The following is a 14,194-nucleotide window of genomic DNA, read 5'->3' on the forward strand; positions in this document are numbered from 1 at the left end:
ATATAAATTATAATTTAAAAGTCTACTTTCACAGGTTATTCTCATGTACATTGTTCTTGGTGATTTCGAGATCTAATACTTATATGCAAGCTTCAACAAGAACTCAAACCATTTTATCTCAGCAAGCCAAATACCAAATTTCTAAAAGTTTAGACAAAAAAATATTAACAACTATTTAAATGACTTGATATAATCATCTGCCATGCCAAAGTTACAGAAGGCGTAGAACTAAATATAAAATTATAAAAGAATAATTAATCTAAAAGATCAATCTATATAGACATACAACTCAAAAAATTGTATTCATGGCAGCAAGTTTGATCTATAAATTAAATGTAATAACAATCTTAATAATTGATTTGGTAATTACTAGAAGGAGTCAACAAAATGAAATTCATGGTTTGAACATGCGAGAAGCGAAACAAGCCCAGATAACAAAAACAAAATGAAATTCATTGTTTGAACAGAGGGTGAACAGAGAATAATTTGAAGGATGAAAACCTAACATAATATCACCGTTGGCTCTGTGTTCTTGGCTCAGGAGGGAGAAATAGATTGCTGCAGGCAGTGATGACGGATGCAATGGCCATGGCGAGACGCAACGGCGCTGTTGGAGGAGCCAGATGTGGGCGGTGCAAACAGGGGTCACACGTATACGTGAGAGACGGTGATAGAGACGTGGCTATGCTAGTAGATCAGATGAGGCGAACACAGGGGTCACGGAGGCTCAGGATGTGAAAGACGGTGACGAGACGCGATGATGCTAGTGTTGAAGGCAGAAACAGGAGCGTTAAAATCGGGGTCACGGAGGCCAAGGATGGGATAGACGGTGATGGAGATGGAGATAGACGAAGGAGTGAAAGATAGAAGAGATGTGGTGGTGTTGGTGAGCGATAGTGAACGGTGGTGGTGGGAGAGAAGTCGGCGAAGGTTCAGATCTAAAGGTTGAAGGTGAAGTGTTTCAGAAGAACTTTACTCGTGTTTTGGGTAAGGGAAAAGTGGGGGTAAGGAGAAGAGTTTTTTTTTATTTTGTATTAATTTTAATAAAATATAATATTTAACCAGGATTAATCATATATGGTTAACGTATATACGTATTCATATTTGTACACAAATAATATTTAATATACTTTTAAAATACATTAAATTTTAATTTTTTTAATTATTTAATTATTAACTGACTGGCATTAATGATGCCACGTGTCTATATTGTGTTGGTCCACATAAGTAGGGTATGAATTTTATCACAAATTTTGGGGTATGGGAACAATCACCTAAAATTAATTACTAAAATTAACTATTAATATAAATTATATATAATAAATGTAAACTTAATTTAAGCGGAAGTATTAATTTGGATCTTAAAAGTTGTGATTTTTTTATTTGGATTGATTGCTATAGTAAGTTTTGGTTATGGTAGAGTTGGACTTTAAGATTGGTTTTTGTCCCTTTTTCTTTTGTCAGACGTTCATCAAGATGATAGTTTTTCAGTATTTTCAATAAGTAGAAACGGTAAAAAAAACGTCGCATGTTTTGGAGAGAGAGATGACCATCTTTATATGTGTCATTACCTTTAAATCTAATGCGTCCATCAAACATTAGCGTTAATGGATGAGATTAAGTCATTAATAATTTATAAATAATTACAATTAGGCCACAACAGAAGTTTAAATTACAATAAATTTCCAACATTCTCCCACTTGCCCTAAGTATAATTATTCACACGTTACATAATTACTTCAATATGGTAAAATACTTTGTGTGAGTTATGGCAGTCAAGCATTTAATATGAAACGCATTTCCTTCCATATACTATAACCACTAGCATCTTACTACACAAGCTACATAAATATCACAAAATTTTATATGGGTTCCATAAAGTTTCTAGATCATTATGTTATAACTCATAAAATAATATTACTTTAACTAGAAACAACAAACTATGAATGTTCAGAAAATACATAAATAAACATAATGAGCTCAAAGTGTTAACATCATTCAAAAGAACCAAGATCCATTCTATGTACATATTCCTTAAATGTCTTTGGTTGCAATTCTTTAGTCAATGGATCAGCAATCATAAGTTCTGTTCTAACATGTTCTATGGACACTCTTTGTTTCTGAACTTCCTCCTTAACGCCAAAGTATTTTATTTCCATATGCTTGGCACCTTAAGAGTATCTATCATTTTTGAAAAAAAATACTACTGCAGAATTATCACAATAAATTTTCAATGGCCTAGCAATTGAGTTAACAATGCCAAGTTCTGAAATAAAATTTCGCTGCCATAAAGCTTGATTTGTAGCTTCAAAACATGCTACAAATTCTGCCTTCATAGTAGATGTTGCCACAACACTTTCCTTGGAGCTTTTTCATGATATGGCAACTTCTTCAAACAAGAATAAGTAGCCAAATGTAAACTTTCTTGTGTTAGCACATCACCAAAATCTGAATCTGAATAATCAATTGCTTCTAATTGGCTAGACCTTTTGTACATGAGCATATAATTCTTTGTACCTTGAAGATACCTTAAAACCTTCTTTGCAGCTTTCCAATGATCCATTCCAGGATTACTATGATACCTTCCTGGCATTCCTACTGCAAAGCTAATATTCAGTCTTGTGCAGGTTTGCACATATATAAGACTTTCCACTACAGAACTATATGAAATTACTTCCATTTGCTTCCGTTCTATATTATTTTTTTTGCTATTGCATAAGACTAAATTTGTTCCCTTTTTAAATTGATACAATTCTTGCGGAATACTTTTTCATATTGAACTTCTCTAGAACTTTATTTATATAGACCTTCTGAGATAATCCTAACAATTCTTGTGATTTATCACGGAAAATTTTAATTCCTATCACATAGGATGCCTCCCCTATATCTTTCATTTCAAAATTTTTAGAAAGATATTCTTTAGTCTCACGCAACATTTCCAAATTATTTGCTGCAAGTAAAATATCCTAAACTCTGTTATCTTCCATGGATTTTAACTCTTCTTTCATGGCATCAATCCATTTTTCTAAATCGTCACTATTTATGACTTGTGTAAATAAAACTAGATCTTTAGATATTCAAATGTCTTCTTCTTGTAAATTAGTCTCATAATAGCTTGGAATAGCGGACTTTCTTTTCCTTTGAGATCTCCTCAATGGTATTTCTAGAGACTTATTTCTTTCTGATATTTGTGAGTTAGTTTTTCATTAGGAGTATTATCATTCAAATCTTGTTCATCACTACTAATGTGTTCAATAATAGTTGGAACAACTCTTTGAGTAGGTGTGGATAAAGGAATACTAACATGTATAAGAACATTAATTTTAATTTCTTTTATTTTTATATTTTGATGATTTTCACTCCTACTAACTTCACCTTTTTCAAAGAATTTGGCATTACCAATTTCTACAATTCTTGGACTATGGTTTGGACAATAAAAATATACCCTTTAGACTTCTTTGGATAGCCAATAAAATAGCTACTCACTATTTGAGAATCTAATTTTTTTTCTTGTGGATTAAATATTCTTACTTCTGTTGGATAACCCCAAACATGCAAATGCCCACTACTAGAAATAGGACTTTTTGGGACGAAAATTTCAAACGAAATTTATTCCGTCTGAAAGACTTTTTTATTTCGGACAAATTTAAGACAAATATTAAACAATTTTTAGTGGAGACATTGGAATAATATATTCTATCCTAAATTTGTCTAAATTTTGTCCCAAAATTTGGCACTAAATTTTTTTTGATGGTGGCAAAATTTTTCATACAGATTAGCAACACATTTTGGACAAAAACAATAATTCGTCCGTATTCCATCTGAATATGCGTAATAACTTCAGACGGATTTGGGACGCATTTTGAAAAATTTTAATTCTATCCCAAATTTGTCTATAATTATACTTAAATGCTTTTACTATAGCTAACCCTTCGAAGTAGCTAAAATTTTTTTCCACAAATTTGAGACAAAAATAACATCATTTGTAAATTCTGTTTGAAAGTGCATCAGTTTTAAAACGAATTTCAAATGTTTGTTAAAAAATTTTAAGATTTATATGTTAATATTTTAAATTAGTCTATTGTTTTTTAATTTATTCTTTTAATTATTTACGTTATAATAATTCAAAATTTAATTTTGTAATAAATTTAAGATAAAGTGTATCTAAAAGAATCACATATATAAAAACTTAAAAATAAATTATATCTGATCTTCTAAAAAAATAATACAAATAATAAATAATAATGAAAAATCACGTAAAATAAAAAAATCATATACTTTTTCATATAAGATTAAGGTATATTGAAAATTAAAAAAATAAAATAAAAATGAATACATTTTATAGTGCACTTTATCATACTATTTAGTTTGATCTTCGTCCTCATTGTTCTCGTCCCCGTCTTCGTCTTCATCCTCGTCCTCGTCCTCCTCCTCATCTCCAAGTGTTTCATCATCATCATCATCATCATCATCATCATCATCATCATCTTCATATATTGTACTATTGGTATCCAATAAATTATTAATAGTGTCAAATATCATTTGAGATATGATCGTTAGATTGATTTGAGGCGTCTTCTTAATATGCACAATCTTCTGTTGTTTCAATCTCAATCACACCTCTTGCTTTAGTCTTGATACAAACCACCATTCTGCTTTTTTCCTGGTGTTGCACATTGGATGAGGTGCAAAATATACTTGAATTGCTTTATGTGCAATGATAAATGGATCATATTTACCATATCGTCGATTCTTGGATATCTGTATGATTCCATACTCTTTGTTTATCTTTGTTCCTTTGTCAATCGTGGGATCAAACCATTCACATTTAAATAGTACAACTCTTTTTAGTGGTAGCCCATTATACTCAACTTGAATAATTTCATCAAGCTGGCCATAGAAATCATTTTCATATTCACCATAACCTGTGCCTTTGACACATATTCCATAATTCTGAGTTGACTTTCCACTTGAGTGAGATCTTGTGTGAAATTTGAAGCCATTAACTTTGTAAATAGGCCAACATTTAACAATTCTCAAAGGACCCCATGCTAAGGAATGAATATTCTAATCCGTCACATTATTTAAAGGATCATGAATTGTGTGAAATTTGAAGCCATTGACTTTGTAAATAGGCCAACATTTAACCATTCTACCACACCATTTTGTTGCGGTGTGTATAGTATTATGTATTGTGCACATATGCCATGTTTTTCTAGAAGTTTTGCAAATGGACCAGGACATTGTCCTATTTCATTATATTTTCCATAATATTCACTACTTCTATCTGATCTAACAACTTTCACCTTTTTGTCTAATTGTCTTTCAACTTTTTTAATATAAATCTCAATAACATCAACTGCTTGAGACTTTTCTTTAAGCAAATAGACATATCCATAACATAAAAAGTCATAAATAAAAATGATAAAATATTTTTCTCTACCAATAGATAGAGCATCAAAAGGTCCACATACATCAGTGTATAATTTCAAGAAGCTAACTACTTCTTGTGGTACCTTTCTTGTTTTGTTTGGTTTGTTTTCCTTTAATACAATCCACACATAAACTAAGATCAGTAAAATTTAAATTTTGTAAAATCTCATTCTTTACTAATCTTTCCATTCTTTCATTGGATATGTGAGCCAAGCGTTTATGCTACAAGAATGTAGAACTTTCTTTAGGTGTATTTGGCCTAACTACATCATTTTGGTACTCAATAAGCAAAAATTCAGAAAATTGATCAAGAAATTTTAATCTATCTAAGCCATCAATTAGAACAGAAATTAAAACAACCAGGTCCACCATTAAAAGAAAAATCACAATTGTCCAACTTTGAAACAGAAATTAAATTCCTAGACGTTAAAGGTACATAAAAAGTCTTCGGTAAAACTAAATGAAATCTTGTATCCTACATCAAACGATAAGTTTCTATTCCTTCAATTGGTGCTTTCACACGATTTTCTATGTAGAGGAACATGTTACTTTGGCTTGTGGTTTAGATCGTAAGAAATCTTTGCATTACATTAGATCCATGCATTACAAGAAAATGGAACATTTGTAACAAAAATTTTGTATCAAATTTAAAATTGTTACAAAAAACCATTTTTTTGTAATAAGAATTGCTAATTGTTACAAAAAAACTATGGTTTGTAACAACATTACAAGTTGTTACAAAACATCCAGATATTTTGTAACAATCTATTTTATTTTTTTACAAATTATGGTAGTTTTTGTAACGCGCTGGTGTATTGTTACAAAATATTGTAATATTTTGTAACAAAAAGTAAAGTAGTTGCAAAAATTCGTAGTATTTTGTAACAAAATAGTTTTTTGTTTGAAAAACTCCAAATGTTTTGTAACAAAATATCTTTTTGTCTGAAAAACTCAAATTATTTTGTAACAAAAAATTAATTTGTCACAAAATTTAACATGGTTTGTAACAAGTTTTTTTTGTGTCACAAAATATGTAATTTATAATTTTTTTTCAAAATGTTAAAAACTTTAAGAATTAAAAAAAATTGTCTATATAATTTTTTAAAATAATTTTATTTTGTTTCAGAAATTAAAAAAATTGTTCATATAATTCTTTTAAAATATATTTTATATATTATTTTTTACATATTCATTAATTTTTAAATGATGTAAATATTAATTTATATGCCTTTAGAAAATTAGTATATAATTTTTAATAATAAGAATTTTAAAGTAACTTAAAACTAATTTATGAAATTTAAAATTTTTTTATTAATTTATAAATATAAATAACAATAATTAAAAATATTCCAAAAAAAATTTAAAAAACTAAAGGAGATCTGTAAAAACCAAGGGCTGAAAGTGAATGTAAAACTGTAAAAAAACCCTAAGTTTCCCCCAACTCACTCTAAGCCTCACTCAGTCACTCTCAACCCTTATCGCGCTGTCTACAAACCCTATCTGCGAGGGAAGATGGAGCTGCTGCCGGAGGAAGAGTCACCGGTGTAGCCCCTGGGAAACGTCTCCGGCGGCGTCGTGGTCCTCCTCAGTGTCTGTTCCGTCGCAAGCGCCTCCAGTCGCTCCTTGAATCTGCTTCCTCTGCGCCACTGCTCACCTCCGTCTGTGTCGTGCTCGCCGTCTTGGCTCCGCTGCGTTCCACCTTCTCTGCCTTTGCGTCGTGCCTCTTCTGTATCTGCTATACCTCCGTTTCTGTCGTCATCTTGTTGGTTGACTCCTCTGTTGGCTGTGCTCTGTTCGTGCCGAAGCTCTGCTTGTGCGGTCACCTCTCCTCGCCGGTGGCCTGCGTCTTCAATGGTAGAACGGCCCCAACCCGTCGCTGAGTGCTGAGTTTGGTTCTTCTTCTGACATTCTGCAGTGTAGAGGTGAGTTTATTTTCTAATATGTAGTTATTCTATATTAATTTTGTGGACTTCATTCTTGCTGTTTTATTTTAGGTTTAGAAGAGAAAAATTGATGCTAATTCCTAACTGTATCTGTATGTAAAACTAACTGATTCAATATGTTGTTCTATTTGTTCTTTTTCTTTTCTTGAGGCTTGTATACTAAAGTTGGGAAAACTGAGTTAGATAATAAAGCAGAAGAAATTTTTATTAGCACTAAAAAGTTTGTCTCCTAACTTGATAGTGAAATGATGAAGATTTAATAAAAGGGTCTTCTTCTGGTGTTGTGTAGCAGTCTTTAATTTCTTCTGGTTCAGCCGTGGTTCGTTGGTCTGCTGCCGGTCTGCTCCGATCGTCTCCTCTGCTGAAGGTAAGTGCAGTTTAATTTAGTATTGAACCTTGACTCTGCTGATGTTGTGACTGAAAATATTAGTTTTATATCTGTTTGACTATATTAGTGTTATTAGCTTTTGCTTTCTTTTTAGTGATTTCGATTTTGTTTTTTTATACTTTTGTGTTTGTGAATTGAGTAAAGTAGGTAACTACGTGATCCTTAGTAACATAGAAATATTGATTAAATTTTGTTATTAATTTTGTGTATTTTACATTGCATTGATTTAGGATAGTTTATGCTGCTCTGCTCATCTGGCGTTGTCCTTTGCCTCTGCTGGTCTGATTTGGCTGTCCTTCTTCTCCTGCTGGTCTGGTCTGGTCCGATTACGTTTATGCTAAAGGTAACTTCAGTTTATTGGAGTATTGTTAAATATGCTATTAGTTGATAATCTTAGCTGAAATATTGAACCTTGATTCTGCTGATATTGTGGTTGAAAATATTGTTAGTTGCTTATGCTGATGTTGTTGTGGTTGAAAGTATTGGTGTGTAACATGCTTGATTCTATTTTTTGCACTTTTTTTGGTGATTTTGAAAGTGATAGTCGCTGTAATGCTATGTTATGTCATGCTGCTCTCTTTTTTTTCACTCTTTACATCCTTCTATCCATTCTCGTCTCCTGCAGAAATTAGTCCAATGGTCAATTACCAGAAATATTGGGTTAATTTTGATAGGCGTACTCCTGAGTTTAGGAAGTGCCTCGATGAATTATTTTTGGATATTGCCTTCTCTTAACCCGGTGTGGAAAATCAAATACGTTGTCCTTGTCCCAAATGCAACAATTTTTTGTTCAAATTTAGAAATGAAGTTCATCATCATGTGCGCCAATGGGGGATAGTGACCTCTTATAAAACATGGGTGCATCATGGTGAGATACTTTAAGATACATCCACTATAGATGTGTCTGATCTAAATGAAATTGATTGTGAAAGGGAGAATGATTCTGCCACTTATGAGATGTTGTATAACATCTTTAGAGGAGAAACACTAGGGGAGACGTCGAGAGATTTCGCTACCAACGTAGATGACAATATAGAAGAAGAACCTCATCAGGGGGCAAAGAGGTTCCAGAGGCTAATGAGGGATTATGAGCAAAGCCTGTATCCGGACAGTGGGATATCAAGGTTATCTTTCATTGTCAAGTTGTTTCAAATGAAATGTCGCTATGGATGGAGCAACAATTCAGTTGATGCTTTGTTGCTCTTTCTAAAAAGCATATTTCCAAAGGAAAATTCTTGTCCAACTTCATTTTATGATGCTCGAAAAGTGATTCGCGATTTGGGATTAGATTACGAGAAGATAGATGTTTGTGTGAATGATTGCATTTTGTTTCGGGGGCAAGCATATGCTGATCTTGATGAATGTCCAAAGTGTAAGCAATCTAGATGGGTGAAGGGGAAGGGGAATGAAAAGGATAACCTTCGGAAGAAGGTACCCCAAAAGATACTTAGATACTTTCCGTTAAAACCTAGGCTACAAAGGATCTTCATATGTGAAGAAACAGCGCTAGCAATAAGGTGGCATAAAGAGAAATGACTTGATGATGGAGTCCTAAAACACCCAGCAGATTCGATGGCATGGAAGACATTTGATGAGGAGCACGAATGGTTTGCACGTGATGCTAGAAATATCAGGCTTGGAGTTGCTAGTGATGGATTCAATCCGTTCGGCAATATGAACATTTCCTATAGTACTTGGCCAGTTGTTCTCATTCCATATAACTATCCTCCTTAGATGGTTTTGAAACATTCAAATTGGATGTTATATCTACTTATTCCAGGCCCTAAATCCCCTGGCAATTCTATTGATGTATACTTAGAACCGTTAATTGAAGAGTTGAAAGAATTGTGGGAAGAGGGTGTTGAAATATTTGATGTGGTTCAGAAACGGAACTTTAAGTTGTCTGCTGCAGTTTTATGGACAATAAATTATTATCCAGCCTATGCCATGTTATCCGGTTGGAGCACTAAAGGTGCACTAGCATGTGCGTGTTGCCACAGAAAAACTAGTTCTAAGAGGCTGAAACATGGACACAAGCATTGCTATATGGGTCATCGCCGGTATTTGCCGCATGATCATCCATGGCGAAGAAATAAGAGTTCTTTCGACAATACCAGGGAACTTGGCGAAGCACCTAAGCCACTTTCTGGTTATGATGTCCTAGAAGAATTCAAGACTTTTGAACAAACGGAGTTTGGGAACAATACTAAAAAGAGAAAGAAGTCTGAGCATGACAAGGTGGCTGGAAATTGGAAAAAGAAAAGCATTTTTTTGAGTTGCCTTATTGGAAGACATTATTGTTACGTCATAATTTAGATGTAATGCATATAGAGAAGAAAGTCTTTGATAATATACTGGGTACACTGTTAAATTTAGATGGAAAGACAAAGGACAATCTTAATACACGACTTGATCTTCAACTTATGGGTATCAAGAGAGACCTTCATCCTCGTAGAGTGGGCAACAAGTTTGTGATGCCGATAGCCAAAAATACTTTGTCAAAGACTAGGAAGGAGAATGAAAGGCAACTTCTTTGTCAGTTATTGAAAGAACTCAAGTTGCCTGATTCGTATTCATTAAATATTGGAAGGTGTGTGCACATTGAAGATTGCAAAATTTATGGCTTGAAGAGCCATGATTGCCATGTCCTAATAGAACGGCTGCTACCACTTGCAATTCTTGAGCTTTTACCCAAAGAAGTTTGTGAATCGTTGATACATCTAAGTATTTTCTTTGGAGAGCTTTGTTCCAAGGAATTGAAGGTGGACGTTCTAGACAAACTTGAAACCCAGATTGCAATAACACTTTGTAAATTGGAGACGGTTTTTCCTCTGGCTTTTTTTGATGTGATGGTTCACCTAACCGTTCATCTTGCCCATGAAGCTAAGTTAGTCGGACCAGTTCAATATCGCAGGATATACTCTGTTGAGAGGTTAGCCCTTTAGAATTGACAACAACTTAGAATCTGCCTTATAGTATTCTATATGTAGGTTTCTAACATTCCTTAAAAAATCAATTTTAGATATTTGCGCACACTAAAGAGTTATGTGGGAAACAAAGCACGTCCTGAGGGGTCAATATCTGAGGGTTACATCTCTGAAGAAGCAATGACCCTTGTGGGGAGATATTTAGATGAAAATTCTAAGATTTCTAACCCTGCCGAGAATGAACCTATGCGATGCATAGCTGTGTTCAAAGTACTTGGCCAGTTTAGTTGTAAAGGGGGCATATAAGGAACTTAGTATCTTAGAGCATAGAGAAGCTCAATTCTATGTGCTGAAGAATTGTGAAGAAGTTCAACCATGGGTTGATGAACATATGGCAGTTTTAACAAGAGAAAATCCAAGAAATCTGCAGAAAAGGCACAAGGATCAATTTGTGAAATGGTTTGAAAGGAAGGTAAATGAGTAAACTTTGATAATTGTAGAATTGAAGAGTCTCTTGGTAGTATTTAGTTTTAATTGCTATTCGTTAATGTAGATTTCAGATCTACACAAAGTAGGGAGTGCACGGGTGAATAATCAACTGCTTTCTCTAGCAAGAGGTCCTGATCGTCGTGCACATTTCTACAATACATGTGCTGTCAACGGTTTTACATTTCGTAGCAAAAACTATGAAGCATCTTTGAAGACTCAAAATAGTGGAGTAGTTGTCAAGGGAGATGAATTGACCGGGGGTGTGGATTATTATGGCGTGTTGACTGATATTATTGAGTTAGATTATGTCGGAAAACATAAAGTGATCTTATTTAAGTGTGAGTGGTTTGATGTTCCTCCAATAGAACGAAATCAAAGTAGGGGATATTGTAAAGATGAGTATGGATTCATAAATGTGGATGTCACATATGTTAGATATAAGGATGAGCCTTTCATTTTAGCATGTCAAGCTGAGCAAGTATACCATGTAAAGGAAATTAAAAGGCCTAATTGGTGTACTGTGGTCCGAGTAAAGCCTCGCAATACATATGATGTGCCTGAGCAAGATATCATGCAAGAAGAGGCATACCAACAAGCTGAAATGGGAAGCTTTAATCAAGTACCATCTTCGGGTGATATCAATTTGTTGATGGAATTGGGTAGAGGTGACATAGAGGGATCAAGTGTGGACGTGCCTATGTCTATGGAAGAAGAACAAGGAGAAGGAGAAGGAGAAGGAGAAGGAGAAGGAGAAGGAGAAGAAGAAGAAGAAGAAGAAGAAGAAGAAGAAGAAGAAGAAGAAGAAGAAGAAGAAGAAGAAGAAGAAGAAGAAGAAGAAGAAGAAGAAGAAGAAGAAGAAGAAGAAGATTCAAATGATAGTGATTGACTTCTTAGTATTTTGATTTTGGGGATTACAAGATATTTACAATTGCTAAATTATCCATTTTTTGTATAGGATGGTGATTGACTTTAAAGTAGTTAAACCTTAGGGATTCACATCATATTTGCAATTGCTAAGTTATTCACTCTTTGTTCCATTTGTTTAACTTTTTTGAAAAGTATAATATATTTTGAATCATGTCCAACTTTTATTGATGTGGTTTTCTTTGTGTAATTGTATAATAAATGATGTAGATATTTTATTATTTCATTTCTTTAATTTTATCTCTGTTAACTTTATTGTAGATTGTGTAACATAATAGCTACACGGAGATTGACAAGGGCTGCTGCATCTACTTATACACCATGAGCACCTGCCTCAGCCCCGACAGCCCGTTCCCCTGCCCCAGCCCCGGCAGCCCCTCCCCCAGCCCCTGCAGCCCCTGCCCTAGCCCCAGCAGACCTTACTTCAGCACCACCCACTGCCCCTATTGATAGGCGTATTGGTAAAAGGGGACCTTCACGTGGGATTGCAATAAATAGGGTTATCAAAACAAAGACAAATGGGAAATTGGAATTGCCGATCTCTTTGGAGAACTTAGCTCCTAATGGCATCCATGCTAATCTGTTTGCATCTGAAGTGGGTATTGTTACAAGACAAAATGCTCCTTTGGATGTAGAGAAATGGAGCCAAGTTGGAGATGAAGTCAAGCAAAAAATATGCGACCTTGTTTTGGTAATACATATTTATATTTTCTGCTATTATGTATATTATAGGGTTTATTTCTGCTAACTAACTTTGACAAATCATATGTAGGAAAAGTTTGATATAACAAATACGGAAGTAATGCGCAAAATGATTTTAGCTAAGGCTAACATATGTTATCGAAGTTGGCGCTCAAGATTGCGTGAGCACTATGACTTGTATCAAACTGATGAGGAGCGCCTTCAAAATCCACCAAACAATGTTCTACCGGAGACATGGGAGAATTTGGTGTCCTACTTTGGAAGTCCTTCTTTTCAGGTTTGAATTTTTCATTGTGACAACTATTGAGGTGTTCTTAAGTTGTTTTGCTATTTTAGGTCAATGCAAATACTTATACCTTACCTCCTTTTGTCTTTTGTGAGTTTGGTCTTCTATAGAAAAAAAGTTTAAGAAACAAAAATAATAGAAAGCATCATGTTGTACCACATATTGTTGGTCGAAGGACATTTCAAGTTGTTAGACGTGATCGGGTAAATAGTCTTAAAGTTTTAATTTGGTCTTATATTTTTTGCTTTGTCACGTTTGCACTTAACTACATGTTATATTTTAAACTTCCAAAAAATTTGCAGCGCCATCCTAGAACCGGTGTCGAGCCTGACATTCAAGAATTGTGGCAAATTACTCATCAAAAGACTAATGGAGAATGGGTCAATGAAAAAGCTAAACAAATTGATGTAACATTACTAACCTTTTCCTTTTTCTGTTGCATGGAAGTTAAATTTTATCTTCATTTTTAAATCACAAATTGGATTGTGTAGGATGATATTAGCTGTATGGTCGATGAATCCTATGATTTGGAAAATTCTCTCACTCCAAATGAAGCTTTTCTACTTGTGAGAGGTGAGAAAAGTGGTACAAGTTATGGCATAAAGGCTCCAAAGTCTAAGTTAAGGATTCAAGCACAACTTCAAGAGGCAATGCAAGACTGTGAAGAGCTAACAAAGGAAATAGATGTGCTCAAAGAAAAATTTGAAGAGCAACGAACACGGCAAGAGGAAGAATTAGCTCAAATGAAAGCTCAATTGGAAGCTCAACAAGCTGTTGTGAACTCTCTCATAGCGCGCTTTGACAATGAAACAAACTAGACCCTAAAGGTACTCCTAAAATTGCTTATGGTTTGAATACATTTTTGTAGATGATTTCCATTTTATATTAGTATACTTTAATTTGTATATGGATCTATTTATCACATTTTACTTGTGTCATGGTTGAAAAATGACAAATGTCCTATTATTTGGTTTGATAAATTTGGTTGGGTATTGGCTGAGACATAAGTTGTGAATTGGTTGTGTTTGTTGGAACCGTAGACGGTGGAAATATCCAAGTCTTAGGGGAGGTTCTGCCGAAATTTTTCTTAACATTTTGGATA

Source organism: Arachis hypogaea, chromosome 18 (assembly GCF_003086295.3).
Source record: "Arachis hypogaea cultivar Tifrunner chromosome 18, arahy.Tifrunner.gnm2.J5K5, whole genome shotgun sequence".
Taxonomy (NCBI): domain Eukaryota; kingdom Viridiplantae; phylum Streptophyta; class Magnoliopsida; order Fabales; family Fabaceae; genus Arachis; species Arachis hypogaea.